The 16,125-nt window shown below is 42.8% G+C and overlaps 1 protein-coding gene across 1 annotated transcript in view; it reads right to left on the reverse strand.

The window, feature by feature from the left end:
* Positions 1-16,125, reverse strand: part of LOC124804667 (leucine--tRNA ligase, cytoplasmic) — a 167,947-nt gene that overhangs the window by 151,396 nt on the left and 426 nt on the right. The gene's annotated exons all lie outside the window — the stretch shown is intronic.

The following is a 16,125-nucleotide window of genomic DNA, read 5'->3' on the forward strand; positions in this document are numbered from 1 at the left end:
CACGGGAAACAGTCACTCGAGTAAGTGTCGGAAAGAATGTACCACTCAAGACTATGGGCAAGCTGGGCAGTGCAAAAGGATAGGTCCATATGGGAATATGTATGAGAGGAGTCAAAAAGGAAAGTGGTTGCACCAGTGTTAAGGCAGAAGAGGATGAGTTGGTTAAGAATTTCAGCAATGAGGGCAGCTCTCTGGCAGGTCCTGAGAGAACCCCAAATGGGATGATGCGCATTAAAGTCACCCAGTAGCAAAAATGGTGGAGGTAGCTGTCCAATACGCTGAAGGAAGTCTCACCAAGTGACATCGCAGGATGGAAGGACATAAATGGTAGAGAGGGAGAAAGTCAGTTGGAGAAGGAAAGGGCGAACGGCAACAGCTTGAAGACAGGTAGTCAGGAATATGGGTTGACCACGTCAGATCCCTTAATCGGGCAGGTAGGTTAGAAAATTTAAAAAGGGAAATGGATAGGTTAAAGTTAGATATAGTGGGAATTAGTGAAGTTCGGTGGAAGGAGGAACAAGACATTTGGTCAGGTAAATACTAGGTTATAAATACAAAATCAAATAAGGGTAATGCAGGTGCAGGTTTAATAATGAATAAAAAAAATAGGAGTATGGGAAAGCTACTACAAACAGCATAGTGAACGCATTATTGTGGCCAAGATAGATATGAAGCCCACGCCTACTACAGTAGTACAAGTTTATATGCCAACTAGCTCTGCAGATGAAGAAATTGATGAAATGTATGATGATATAAAAGAAATTATTCAGGTAGTGAAGGGAGATGAACATTTAATAGTCATGGGTGACTGGAATTCGTCAGTAGGAAAAGGGAGAGAAGGAAACATAGTAGGTGAATATGGATTGGGGCTAAGAAATGAAAGAGGAAGCCACCTGGTAGAATTTTGCGCAGAGCATAACTTAATCATAGCTAACACTTGGTTCAAGAATCATGAAAGAAGGTTGTATACATGGAAGAACCCTGGAGATACTAAAAGGTATCAGATAGATTATATAATGGTAAGACAGAGAATTAGGAACCAGGTTTTAAATTGTAAGACATTTCCAGGGGCAGATGTGGACTCTGACCACAATCTATTGGTTATGAACTGTAGATTAAAACTGAAGAAACTGCAAAAAGGTGGGAATTTAAGGAGATGGGACCTGGATAAGCTGAAAGAACCAGAGGTTGTACAGAGTTTCACGGCGAGCATAAGGGATCAATTGACAGTAATGGGGGAAGGAAATGCAGTAGAAAAAGAATGGGTAGCTTTGAGGGATGAAATAGAAGGTAGCAGAGGATCAAATAGGTAAAAAGACGAGGGCTAGTAGAAACCCTTGGATAACAGAAGAAGAGATATTGAATTTGATTGATGAAAGGAGAAAATATAAAAATGCAGTAAATGAAGCAGGCAAAAAGGAATACAAACATCTCAAAAATGAGAGCGACAGGAAGTACAAAACGGCTAAGCAGGGATGGCTAGAGGACAAATGTAAGGAAGTAGAGGCCTATCTCACTAGGGTTAAGATAGATACTGCTTACAGGAAAATTAAAGAGACCTTTAGAGAAAGGAGAACCACTTACATGAATATCAAGAGCTTTGAGGGAAACCCAGTTCTAAGCAAAGAAGGGAAAGCAGAAAGGTGGAAGGAGTATATAGAGGGTCTATACAAGGGCGACGTACTTGAGGACAATATTATGGAAATGGAAGAGGATGTAGATGAAGATCAAATGGGAGATATGATACTGCGTTAAGAGTTTGACAGAGCACTGAAAGACCTGAGTCGAAACAAGGCCCCAGGAGTAGACAACATTCCATTAGAACTACTGACAGCCTTGGGAGAGCCAGTCCTGACAAAGCTCTACCATCTGGTGAGCAAGATGTATGAGACAGGCGAAATACCCTCAGACTTCAAGAAGAATATAATAATTCCAATCCCAAAGAAAGCAGATGTTGACAGATGTGAAAATTACCGAACTATCAGTTTAATAAGTCACAGCTGCAAAACACTAACGCGAATTCTTTACAGACGAATGGAAAAACTGATAGAAGCCGACCTCGGGGAAGATCAATTTGGATTCCGTAGAAATGTTGGAACACGTGAGGCAATACTGACCCTATGACTTACATTAGAAGAAAGATTAAGGAAAAGCAAACCTACGTTTCTAGCATTTGCAGACTTAGAGAAAGCTTTTGACAATGTTGATTGGAATACTCTCAAATTCTGAAGGTGGCAGGGGTAAAATACAGGGAGCGAAAGGCTATTTACAATTTGTACAGAAAGCAGAAGGCAGTTATAAGAGTCGAGGGGTATGAAAGGGAAGCAGTGGTGTCGAGGGGTATGAAAGGGAAGCAGTGGTTGGGAAGGGAGTGAGACAGGGTTGTAGCCTGTCACTGATGTTATTCAATCTGTATATTGAGCAAGCAATAAAGGAAACAAAAGAAAAGTTCGGAGTAGGTATTAAAATCCATGGAGAAGAAATAAAAACTTTGAGGTTCGCTGATGACATTGTAATTCTGTCAGAGACAGCAAAGGACTTGGAAGAGCAGTTGAACGGAATGGATAGTGTCTTAAAAGGAGGGTACAAGATGAACATCAACATAAGCAAAACGAGGATAATGGAATGTAGTCGAATTAAGTCACTGAAGGTATTAGATTAGAAAATGAGACACTTAAAGCAGTAAAGGAGTTTTGCTATTTGGGGATCAAAATAACTGACAATGGTCAAAGTAGAGAGGATATAAAACGTAGACTGGCAATGGCAAGGAAAGCATTTCTGAAGAAGAAAAATTTGTTAACATCGAGTATAGATTTAAATGTTAGGAAGTCGTTTCTGAAAGTGTTTGTATGGAGTGTAGTCATGTATGGAAGTGAAACGTGGACGATAAATAGTTTAGACAAGAAGAGAATACAAGCTTTCGAAATGTGGTGCTACAGAAGAATGCTGAAGATTAGATGGGTAGATCACATAACTAATGAGGAGGTATTGAATAGAATTGGGGAGAAGAGGAGTTTGTTTATGGCTCTACTTGACAAGAAGAAGGGACCGGTTGGTAGGACACATTCTGAAGCATCAAGGGATCACAAATTTAGCATTGGAGGGCAGCGTGGAGGGTAAAAATCGTAGAGGGAGACCAAGAGATGAATACACTAAGCAGACTCAGAAGGATGTAGGCTGCAGTAGGTACTGGGAGATGAAGAAGCTTGCACAGGATAGAGTAGCATGGAGAGTTGCATCAAACCAGTCTCAGGACTGAAGACCACAACAACATGAAGGTTATCTCATATAAGCAGCACGGCGTCCCTATGAGATGGGATGCCGACCTCAGAGGGATGGTCAAAACGGATCGGTAAGTAATGTGGAAGCTCGAAGTGGTCTTGAGAGTGCAATTGAAGGCAGAGTACAATGGGATGCTGCGATGCTAGAAGGTGCCGTAAATCCTCTGTGGGGGACCGAAGGCTGGGAACATTCCATTGGAGGACTGTCATGAGGAGGAAGAGATGTAGGAGTGTCAACTCTGTGGCCACCAAGGGACAGCCAGTGGAGAATCGCTACTGCAGGGCACAGAAGCAAAAGGATCCCGCTCCATGGGGTCCACAGAAGCAAGAAGCACTGGCGTGCTTGTGCGGTCAGTCGGTGGGGTCCAATGCTGAAAAACAGTTGGTGGTGTCCATCGGCGAGACATAGGTCAGCCAGGCTAAGTGACCACGTGGCGACACCGTCGAGCAAGATCTTTGAGTTGGTGAAGGAGAAGATAGTTTGTCTTTAGCGGACTTCTTCAAGCCTTTCTGGTTAGAGGAAGAATTGGGTGTTGTTTGGCTGGAGGGACAGAGGAAGTCTTCTCGGGAGTACTTCTGTCTTTTCTCGCCTACCGGTTGTGTAGCTGGTGGTTTCAGCCCTTTACGAGAGTTTGACAGTTTGTTGCACAGCGGGACAGCGATGCTACCTTGACACTGGGCTACTTCACAACCTCAGAGCCAAATTTGATGTTGCATGTCTTCGTAGCCATGTCCTTCAAGGAGCGAGGGGTAACAAGAACTGAACTGTAAGTGCTAGACAGGAGAACACAGGGTTTGTGACTAGATAGCTACTGGGCGATTTACCTGAATCTCTTGAATGGTCGCTCACCTAGATACAATAGGACAATCCCAGGAAAATGCATAGTGACCGCCATTGCAGTTAATACAGTGGAGAGAAGGAGGCAGACATTTGCCCTCATGTGCATCCCTGCCACAGGTTACACATTTGGCAGGGTGTCAACAAGATGTTCTTGTGCGATTGAACCAATGAAACTGGTAGCAGCACATCGGATTCAGAATGTATGGCTAGCACCACCCTATGAAAGGTGAGGAAAGGAGCACAAGTGGGCATCAAGGAGGACTCGACCTTTTTCATTACATGATGGACAGCAATGACACCCTGATCAAAAAGGTAAGATTGTATATCAGCATCGGTTAGACCGTCGAGCAGCCTGGTGTAAACAACACCACGGGAACAATTCAAAGTTCTGTATGCCTCGACAAGAACATGGTAGCCATGCAGAAGCGAGACAGCAAGTAGTTGTTGAGCTTGAGAATCAGAAGCCATCTCCAAAAGCAAAGTGCCATTCCGTAAATGAGAGCAGGATTTCACAGGGCCAACAATGGCATCAACACCTTTCCGAATAATAAACGGACTGACCATGGCAATGGACTGACTGTCTTCAGTACATGATACCGCAAGGAACCACAGTGCAGCGGGAAGGGTCTTTGAATCATTACGTTTACGTTTCATTGACAGGGAGGATGAGTGACTCATCACGAGGAAATCCCCCACAATTACCAGCGTCTCCGATGGCGCGCTCCTTCTAACAGGGGGCCCCCTTCAAAAGAGGGTGCACCCGCCTTAGGTGATTGTTCACACCGCAGGTCACACCTCCCGAACACTTGACTGAGGGACCAATGGGCAATCTGGGAAGGTTAAAGTTCAAGCATCACCCCTCCCTGGGGCTGGCCTGTACCAGGGGGTGCATGTGAAACCTACCTGTCAACCCGGGGCTGGAAATTACGCATTACCCAGTCACCTTTTACGCGTCAGACGTGTGGGCTGGCCTTCAGGATCACACAGGGAGGAAGAAGAAAAAAAGAGGATCCTCAAACGCTGAAGCGGAGGAATGAGAGGAGAAGGGAAACAAAGAATGGCAAAGGGAGCCAAAAGGAAAGTTGAGACTGTTTGCACGTCAGCGACAGAATGCAGAACATTACCTATAATACCCCAGACATGTTCCCCAAGGGAGGGGAAAAAGAATAGCAAGAGGACAAAATGCAGCAAAGGCTGGGGCCTCGTGGTAGCCAAGCACGAACCCGCTAAAGAGTGGCAAGCCCTGTGTGTGTGTGTGTGTGTGTGTGTGTGTGTGTGTGTGTGTGTGTGTGCGCGCCTATTGATGACGCAGCACTTCTGCCCTTTGGAAAGTTGTCTCCTCTATTTCTAAATAATTCATAATTCTCAACCTGAACTTTCCATGCATTATAATGAGTAAGTGAATTATTTAAAGAGATTTAGATCAATATACATATACTAGTTGGTGGTCAAAATTATCACCTTGGACTGTGAGCCCCATTTCCAGTCACATTGATTGCATTTCACCTCTAGGGTTTTTCTGGTGTAGAAAATTTTGTGCTTAATCAAGAAATGTAAGTATTACTTGATAAAAATTTCCAGCCACTGACAACATAATTTGTGCCCAACAACATTTCTGTTACATGTGCAAAAATATCAGCAAAGCGCCATACTGAGGATATGCTACTGGTTAGATATATTAACATGTTTAAGGATAAAGCTATGAAATGTCCTTGAAAACTAAAGAAAGTGCTCTCTTCAAAATTATAGTCAGCAGTACAAAATCACTGTGGGTCACTGAAGCAGTCAGCATGAAAGACATCCAAGATAGTTGCAATCTTTATCATAGATTCCAAAAGGCTGGTTTGCTTGTGACTACCTGCTGAACATCTGCTTAAAATTTGGATGACTGACCATACTAAATCCCAATACTGCAGCAATGCTGGTATTTTCATGGAGGTTCTCATCTTGGGGGAGGGCAGTGGGGATCCGGCATTGTGGTTCACTGGCTTCAACATGCACATGTTGTGAGACTGGGTGATGAACAGAAGTGTGTTAAACTGTACACAAACATTTAATAAGACCATTTACTATGGATCAAATGCTGTTTATGGTTATTTTGCAAAGAATGTCGCACTAACGTTGCTGTCTAACACAGCAGAGCTAACATGGTGGAAGAACTATGAAATTATTTCATCATTGCTCAGGCCTGCATCTTCTGACATTCTGGCTGATAAAATAATAAGAAAATTAGTTGATAAATTTTAAAAATAGAAAACTGCATAGAAATGGGGAAGGGTGGAAGGAGGGGTGAGGGGCAGGGGGGTGACAGATGGCTGTTAACATCTGCACAGTCAAGCCCCACCCACACAGTGCAAGTGCACAAGATCAAATCTAGTTACTTTAACACTATAGACACACGTAAGAGTTGAGTTGGAATCCCTGATCAGCCAGCCAGATATGAGTTTCCCTAAATTATTTAAGGCAAATGCCAGGATGGTTTCTTTGAAAATGCCATAGCCAGTTCCCTTCTCCATCCTTGACTATTCACAGAGCTTGAACCCTATCTCCAGTGACATCAACGAAGCATTATACCATAGTATTCCTTTCTTTCTTACAGTAACAAGGACAGGCCTACTTTCACAATTGGGTTGGGACCTACTAGTAAAACATAAATAAGTTACAAAAACTAAAAAATATAATTAACTGTCAATAAAATTCTTCTGGGTTTGAGGTCGCACTGTCAACTATAAAATTCCAACGTTTCGGCGCCTATTGCAAGATGCCTTCCTAAAGGTGTGCTGCTAACTGCTGAATGAGCACTAGTTTGGTTACTTATATAATGTGGAGGGGTGCTATCATTGGATATGAGGATGAGGAGGAAGGCTATTAGATGTTCTTTTATTAGTCTTTGCATTGTGTGTCGTCTTTGGCAGAAATAGACGTTTTCTATTGGAGTTTCCTTTATTACTTGCCATTGGTGGAAATTGGCAAATAGGAAACTAGGTAGCGTCAGCAATTTGTGTAGCGTCGGCAATTTGTGTACCTTCCACCACTGTGGCCTATCACACGCCTGTTGCTTTACAAGACTGTCCTCCCACAAAGCTGTCACTGCTGGCAGCCAAGATGCTTGAAGTTGGTACCCATCTTCTCTCTTCATGTTGTCGGGTCGCTTGGCTATTTCTATACGCTCTCTATCTTCCTCCTCAAACTAAACAGCTGTTTCGCCAGTACGCAGGCCCCTCGAAATTCGATCTTCATCCTGCACTGTTACTGGTGTTCTGCCACTGCTGATTTGTTGTATTCAGATAACCTTGTGCTTATTGGATGCCCAGTCTCACCACCATTCACCAGTCCACATTCACACCCAATTTCACCTCCGTGTGGCCAGATGACAAAGGTGTCATCAACGTATTGTAGCCAGCATTCTGGGCATATGGTGCGGACTGGAGTGCCGTTTCTTCAAACGGTTGCATAAAAATGTCTGCTGTGACAGGTGATAGAGGGGAACCCATAGCTACACTGTCTGTATGCTCATAGAAACCCCTTTCCACCTGAAATAGGTGCTCGTCAAACAGTGGCACACTAGCTCGCAGATATCAGGTGCCATGTGTTCCTTTAAGATGTTCATGGTTTCCATCACGGGTAGATTCGTGAATAAAGACTTCACATCAAAACTGACTACCAAATCCATACCCAAGACATGCTTTTCTTTCGAAAGTGCTACAAATTGTGTGGAGTCCTTCACCTATGAATCTGTGTGGCTCACTAGACGTCTAAGCTTTGGAGCCAATTCTTTTGCTAGTTTGTAGGTGGTGAGTCAATACCACTCACTATTGGCCGTAAAGAAAAGGCTTCTTTGTGGACCTTTGGTATGCCATAAGTTTATGGTAAGAAGATTAGAAGAGGAAAATTAGAGAGGCTAAGGAAATAGCCAACATGAATAGAGAAGATGTGTACCAATTTCCAGCATCTTGGCTGCCAGCAGTGACAGCTTTGCGCAAGGACAGCTCTCGCAAAGCAACAGGCACGTGGTAGGCCACAGCGGCAGAGGGTACACAGACTGCTGATGTGCCCTAGTTGATACTAGGCAGTTAGTAAACAACACTATGCTGCAGTTGCAATTTCCTATTCGCCGATTTCCACCAATAGCAATGAAGGAAACTCCAATGGAAAACACCTATTTCCGCCAATGACAACATGCAATGTAAAGACCAATAAAAGAACACCTAATACCCTTCCTCCTCATCGTCACATTCAATGACAGAGCCCCTTCACAGTATATAAGTAACCAAACTAGAGCTCATTCAGCAGTTAGCAGCACACCTCCTGAGAAAGGCATCTTGCAATAGGCACTGAAACATCAGAATTTTATGGTTGACAGTGCAGCCTCACACACAGAAGAATTTTATTGACTGTGACAACGGCTGCAGAAGCCTATGTTTACAAACATTATCCCATTTACGGTAGTTGATATTTGACAGTATTCAGGTTGCAATGCTTCCACTAGTAATACATCCATGGGAGCCTGGCATTGTGGAATCCCACCGTGTTACCTCTTCTATTAGTGCAAAGCATTGTACCTCCCAATCATCAGGTACAAAACTTTTCTGAACAGAAAAAATTCAATTAATTGAAGAAGAAATGTAATTCTGGCCCTAACTAAAATTAAATTAAGAAGAGATTTTTACCATGCTTAGACACACAATCAAGGTCCATACCATATTCAAATTCAGAATTTTTACTTGATTTTTGTAGCATGAACTTTGTACTTGTTGTGTGTTAAATATTGACAAATCTGCAAGAAACGCCAGTTTTGGAACCTTATACGAGGGCAGTTCAATAAGTAATGCAACACATTTTTTTTCTGAAACAGGGGTTGTTTTATTCAGCATTGAAATACACCAGGTTATTCCCCAATCTTTTAGCTACACAACACTATTTTTCAACGTAATCTCCATTCAATGCTACGGCCTTACGCCACCTTGAAATGAGGGCCTGTATGCCTGCACGGTACCATTCCACTGGTCGATGTCGGAGCCAACGTCGTACTGCATCAATAACTTCTTCATCATCCGCGTAGTGCCTCCCACGGATTGCGTCCGTCATTGGGCCAAACATGTGGAAATCCGACGGTGCGAGATCGGGGCTGTAGGGTGCATGAGGAAGAACAGTCCACTGAAGTTTTGTGAGCTCCTCTCGGGTGCGAAGACTTGTGTGAGGTCTTGCATTGTCATGAAGAAGGAGAAGTTCGTTCAGATTTTTGTGCCTACGAACACGCTGAAGTCGTTTCTTCAATTTCTGAAGAGTAGCACAATACACTTCAGAGTTGATCGTTTGACCACGGGGAAGGACATCGAACAGAATAACCCCTTCAGCATCCCAGAAGACTGTAACCATGACTTTACCGGCTGAGGGTATGGCTTTAAACTTTTTCTTGATAGGGGAGTGGGTGTGGCGCCACTCCATTGATTGCCGTTTTGTTTCAGGTTCGAAGTGATGAACCCATGTTTCATCGCCTGTAACAATCTTTGACAAGAAATTGTCACCATCAGCCACATGACGAGCAAGCAATTCCGCACAGATGGTTCTCCTTTGCTCTTTATGGTGTTCGGTTAGACAACGAGGGACCCAGCGGGAACAAACCTTTGAATATCCCAACTGGTGAACAATTGTGACAGCACTACCAACAGAGATGTCAAGTTGAGCACTGAGTTGTTTGATGGTGATCCGTCGATCATCTCGAACGAGTGTGTTCGCACGCTCCGCCATTGCAGGAGTCACAGCTGTGCACGGTCGGCCCGCACGCGGGAGATCAAACAGTCTTGCTTGACCTTGCGGCGATGATGACACACGCTTTGCCCAACGACTCACCGTGCTTTTGTCCACTGCCAGATCACCGTAGACATTCTGCAAGCGCCTATGAATATCTGAGATGTCCTGGTTTTCCGCCAAAAGAAACTCGATCACTGCCCGTTGTTTGCAACGCACATCCGTTACAGACGTCATTTTAACAGCTCCGTACAGCGCTGCCACCTGTCGGAAGTCAATGAAACTATACAAGACGAAGCGGGAACGTTTGAAAATATTCCACAAGAAATTTCCGGTTTTTTCAACCAAAATTGGCCGAGAAAAAAAATGTGTTGCATTACTTATTGAACTGCCCTCGTACATAGCAAACACAATGTGACATGCAGCCTTGGAAACACCTGTTAATGAGCACAGTATTTTGGCAAACATGGTAAACAAATGCATTTTAGTGATTCAGTAGTTCTGATGTTATGTGATAATACCATATCTTTGTATAGGAAAATTTCATCTCTTTCAAAAACACTAACATTATTGCAGTCCTAATTAAAATTAAGAACAGGTTCTTGACATGCTTACGAACACTATAGAGATCCATACGATACATGAAATTCATTTTTTTTTTAACTACATTCATACCCACAAATTAAGGATAATTGCAGAAAGTGGTGCCACACAACATGGCACTACACGAAACTGGCACTAATAGCATAGGCACATAGGGAACACACACAACACAGATCTGTAAGTCCACAGTATTGGTGATAAGTTGAGAAAACAGTCCCAAAACACATGTGTTACAAAACACCACTGTTCCTGCACATGTACCCCGACATCAATACGGGATATGATCACAATGCACATGTACACAGGCCACACAATGGGCTGGCATACTCTGAATCAGGTCGTCGAGCAGCTGCTGGGGTACAGCCTCCCATTCTTGCACCTGTGCCTTGCAGAGTTACTGAAGTGTCCTAGGGGTTTGAAGACATGCAGCGATATGTCGACCGAGAGCATCTCAGACGTGCTCAATTGGGTTTAGATCTGGAGAACAAGCAGGCCACTCGTTTTGCCTGATATCTTCTGTTTCAAGGTACTCCTCGATGATGGCAACTCGGTGGGGCCATGCGTTATCATCCATCAGGAGGAAGGTGGGACCCCCTGCACCCCTGAAAAGGCGGACATACTGGTGCAAAATGACATCCCGATACACCTGACCTGTTACAGTTCCTCTGTCAAAGACATGCAGGGGTGTACGTGCACCAATCACAATCCCAACCCACACCATAACCCATGACCTCCATGCAGGTGCCTTTCAAGAACATTAAGGGGTTGGTATCTGGCTCCTGGTTCACACCAGATGAAAACCCAGTGAGAATCACTGTTCAGACTATACCTGGGCTCGTCTGTGAACATAACCTGGGACCACTGTTCCAATGACCATGTACTGTGTTCTTGACACCAGGCTTTACGGGCTCTTCTATGACCAGGGGTCAGTGGAATACACCTTGCAGGTCTCTAGGTAATAAACCATATCTGTTCAGTCGTCTGTAGCCTGTGTGCCTGGAGCTAACTGTTCAAGTGGCTGCGGTAAGGTCCCGAGCAAGGCTACCTGCAGTACTCCGTGATCGTCTGCGGGCACTGATGGTGATATATCGGTCTTCTTGTGGTGTTATACACTGTGGATGTCCCGTACTGTAGTGCCTAGACATGTTTCCTGTCTGCTGGAACCATTGCCATAATCTTGAGATCACACTTTGTGGCACACGGAGGGCCCTTGCTACGACCTGCTGCGTTTGACTATCCTCCAGTCGCCCTAGTATTCTATCCCTCAAAACGTCATCACAATATGCATTCTTTGAGGCATTTTCAGCACACAGTCACCATTAGCACGTCTGAAAACGTCTGCACACTCACTCGCTGCACCATACTCCGACATGCACCAACACACCTCTGCGTATGTTGACTGCTGCCAGCGCCACCGTGCGACGACCGCAGGTCAAATGCACCACATGGTCATACCCAGAGGTAATTTAAACCCGTAAACTGCCCACCAGAGCGTTGTTTCACCATGTATCAGCATTATCATAATTTATGAGCATGAGTGTAGATTTTTGTAGGAGAGACTTTAAAGCAATTTTCTTGTGCCACAGAGAGCAGAGCACTGTGATAGCTGCCTGCAGACAGTACTTGTCTACACATCATAACTCTGGATCTTGAAAGCCCAGGTGCCAAGTAATTTCAGAGTATAGTCTTACCTAACATTACAATTATTGTAACAGGATAGTTAAGCTTCACTTTATCAGTCTCTATAGGTTAGTGGTTGCCTTTCACTAATTTTGTATACAGCTCCACCCAGGAACTTCCTTTACTGTTATTACTGTAAATTCTTTTACCTTGTTTAATTCCTTTTCTAAATATAAATTTGTATTTTCTGTAATATGTACATTCATCTACTGAGTTATTTCCTTAGATATGCAGTATTCTTTATTTCTGGCATGAAACTAATCTCCTTAGTGATACAGTTATTTGCACTCCCCTTGCTAATACATAGTGTACACAAAGAGCAGGCTGATTCCAAATCCACTTTTAAAGTAGACACCCAGCAAATATTCATTATTTATTAATTCATTAGTGTGCTTTATATTAGTCTCACTGGAGAGTTTTCAGCCTAGTAATTTTGAAGACTGCTTCTTTGATATTCAGAGAATTAGGGACTCGTGAAGAACATAAAGACACAGTTGAAAAACTCTTAACGTGAATTATTTGCACAAGAATGGAAGGACTGGTAGATGCTGACAGTGGAAAAGACAAATCTGAATTCAGGCAATACTTACCATATGAATTATCTTGGAAGGTGCACTGAAAAAAGTAAACTCCCATTTATTCACTTTCAGATATAGAAGTGTTGACTGAAATTCACTATCTGGAGTTCTGAATATTGAAAGGATTTTAAGATGAAAATTATGGTCAGAAAAGGGGGAGAGAGAGGGGAAGGTTCTGAAAATACACACAAAAAGATGCAGGTGAAATTACTTTATTTGGGTTTAAACCAGCTACATTAACTTTCTTTGCCCCTTTTGTAAGGTTCTGTTATACTGGATACTTCGTTTCAATGTTTTTCACACCAATCTGCTTTGTGCTCAATTACTCCTCACATACGGAGAAACTTGGCTCGACCTCTACAGAAACGAGTGCATCGTATCTTGTCAGCATCTGTAAAGTACGTTCAGTCAAGTTGCAAAGGTTTCCATATCTAGATTGTTCTTCAAATTTAATTCGAATTTGTCTTTATCAATTCCATAAAGGATTATCCTAACACTTATCAATTTTTTTCCCCCTGTTCCTGCTACTCCATGTCTTCTTCCATACTCTGAATCACATCAGACAAATACTTGTAGCCATGCGCTGCAGAAAGTTCTAACTTTAAGTCGTCGTTGCTGACTAATTGTTGGGCCTGCTTGACAGCTGCTGTGTCCAGCAAGTCTGGGGCACATACGCAGTGTTTGATTTTATCAAAGCTTTTGCACAAGAAAACTGCATCTTATCCAAGTACCCCACCTTGTGATGACAAGTAAATGTGGAAGGAGAAACCCTGTATTTCCTAATACAAATAATGACAACTAGGAGCCTTTAACATGATTGTCTTCAGAGCAGCAATGAAATCATTTACTGTGCAGTAATTTTCCCTGATACTTTCACAAACACAGTGCAGGACATGTGAAATACATGTCATATAGTTGACATTGGGGTACACTCCTTTTATTCATTGGAAAGCCAAAAGCATGTAGTGTGCTTGCTCAGTCACCACAAGCCCAACTTTTTCATACTGTATGTCTCCCCCTGAACACAGGTCCACACACGAGTTGTGGAACGATTGCTTTATCGTGCTTGCATTGAGTTGGTACATTTTGAAAAGCATAGATTTTACTCATTCACTAGGTAACGGAACAAACAACACATTCAAAATCTTTGCAGCTAACCGTTAGTTTCATGCAACATGAATTCCACTTTATGTTTGCTGATTTCCTCTTACTTTCTCTAAAACGTTCTCATAAATTGGCTGTATATAACTTTTTCTCAATACTCACCTTTGTATATACTTCTCCAGAAATGATTTGAATGCAGGATTGTTTACCTTCTGGATTAATACTATGAAAGTTGCCACTCACTCACACAACAAAAAGACCATCACATATAAGCATTCCGCTTACATAGCCTTTGTCAAAAATTGACGACAGCCGCCCACCCCCCCCCCTCCCCCCCAAACTCACACGAGATAGCTGTCTCTAGCAGCTGATTGGATTGGATTGGTTGGGGGAAGAGACCAAACAGCGAGGTCATCGGTCTAATCGGATTAGGAAAGGAAGTCGGCCGTGCCCTTTCAAAAGAACCATCCCGGCATTTGCCTGGAGCGATTTAGGGAAGTTACGGAAAATCCTAAATCAGGATGGGCGGACGCGGGGTCTAGCAGCTGAAGTCACACTGTATATTTCATAGTAATGTTGGATTCCATCCAGGATTTTCCATTGTATGATTTTTACCTTGTGGATTAGAATACCTGACTACATTAATGAAATAGCAAGATCTGCACTAAACTCATTCAATATTCTTTAAGTGTTTGTTGTCCTGGGTGTGTGATCATTGTTGACTTCTGAGTAAAGAAAGAGAAGATAAGAGGGGGAAAAAAAAATCTGTCCAAGCTATTAAAAATGCAGATAAGATGGGGGAAAGGTGCAAAATGTAGTAATCTCACAAAAAGGTGAGAGAAACTGTGCTTATTTTGCTTCGTTTCATGCCCACGAACACATATATTGGCTTGTCTGTGTGAAAACTGCAATACTTTTGGAAAGGTGCTGCACTTCAAAATACTTTCTTTAGTTAGCAGAGAAACTGTAGGGAGCTCAAGAGGTCATCTACATATCTTACAGTAACTAGATTGCAGGTACAAATGTGAAAGGACATGAAAGGCAGTCAATAGTTGAGAAAGGAGTGAGCCAGTGTTGCAGCCTATCCACAATTTATAAGACCCGAACGTTGAACAATCAGCAACGTTTTTAGAGAAGAAATAAGAACTTCAGGGATTACTAATTACAATTTAATACTGTAACGAGAGATCAAAGGCTTTGGATTACAAGTTAAACAAAAGGGATTGTGTCTTAAAACCAGACATTTTAGAGAATAGTCATGTTACACCAGTTGGTGCTGACAAAATTAGATTACAAAATGGGTCAACAAACACCGTAGATGAATTCTGCTATTTGGGCAGCAACATAACTGGTGATGTCCAAAGTAGAGGCAAATGGCTGTATGGACACTTCCTCAGAATCAAGGAACTGTCTGCAGGGAAGTTTTAGAGAGAGAGAGAGAGAGAGAGAGAGAGAGAGAGAGAGAGAGAGAGAGAGAGTGAGTGAGTGAGTGAGTGAGTGAGTGAGTGAGTGAGTGAGTGGGGGGGGGGGGGGGGCGTAAAATACCACAGCCTGACAACAGTTATGCAGGTTTAACTGGATGTAGATTGCAGGACCTATGTAGAGGTGATGTGGCTTTGGACATCATGTATTACCAGCGACAGCTACAACAAGCCAGTCTACAGATTGAAGTCATGTCAGTACTACTAACTAATTGAACCGCTGTTGAAGAAACCTTTCTGCCACCATCCCCAAATTGCAGGTTGAAATTCTGCGGCCGTTCAGTGCTATTTCAGTATTCTCCATCTTGCTTTCATGTTCTTATTGACAGTTGTGATTTAAATTATCATTAGCTTTTCTTCGAAGTCGATGAAATAACCGGTGCCACCTAATACATGAAGAAATATTTCAAGAATAAATACACCATTTGGTCGGTGTTCCTTAGATTAGTGCGTGAAGCCCTTTGTACGTTGTACCTAAACTTCAACACACGATAATATCTGACAGTGTCTGCAACATGTTTTCGTATATTTCATCTTTTACAATCAATAAGTTTAAAAATAGCGGTGCTTATGTGCATGACTGAGTTGTAATATCGTATGAATTAATATATATTTGGTCTTGTTACCCGTAAATAACCCCACTGACGCGTGGCACTGACCGGCAACCATCCCCTGATTTTTGCACCAGTACATATATTCGGGTACTACCAACCACTATTACGTGACATAAGCAAAATCATAATAGTTTTCTGGCAGCCAAATTCTGTTGTGCGTTCGGAGTGAGCACATTATGGAAAAATGTCCTT

Source organism: Schistocerca piceifrons, chromosome 7, assembly GCF_021461385.2.
Source record: "Schistocerca piceifrons isolate TAMUIC-IGC-003096 chromosome 7, iqSchPice1.1, whole genome shotgun sequence".
Classification (NCBI taxonomy): domain Eukaryota; kingdom Metazoa; phylum Arthropoda; class Insecta; order Orthoptera; family Acrididae; genus Schistocerca; species Schistocerca piceifrons.